Raw genomic sequence first — 271 nt, forward strand, 5'->3', positions numbered from 1 at the left:
CGGCCCGCTGCGCAGCCCGATGGCAGCGGATGCAGCCCCCACCCCACCGCCGCCATAATCTCTTACGTGAGCGTTTTAGAGTAGAAGGCCGCGGCCTCCCGAGCCCAGAATTTATAGCCAGCGAGATCTCGCGAGAGCACCGGGTCCCCGCGCCCTGCATGAGCCAGACACCCCCGGGCGCGCGGGAACTGGACACCGCTTCGTTATACAGGGTGCGGGGTTCCGTGCGCCGTGCGCATGCGTAGAGGTGGGATGACCTGTGCAGGGGCCG

Source organism: Gavialis gangeticus, unplaced genomic scaffold (genome assembly GCF_001723915.1).
Source record: "Gavialis gangeticus isolate Ggan-Ray unplaced genomic scaffold, GavGan_comp1, whole genome shotgun sequence".
Lineage (NCBI taxonomy): Eukaryota > Metazoa > Chordata > Crocodylia > Gavialidae > Gavialis > Gavialis gangeticus.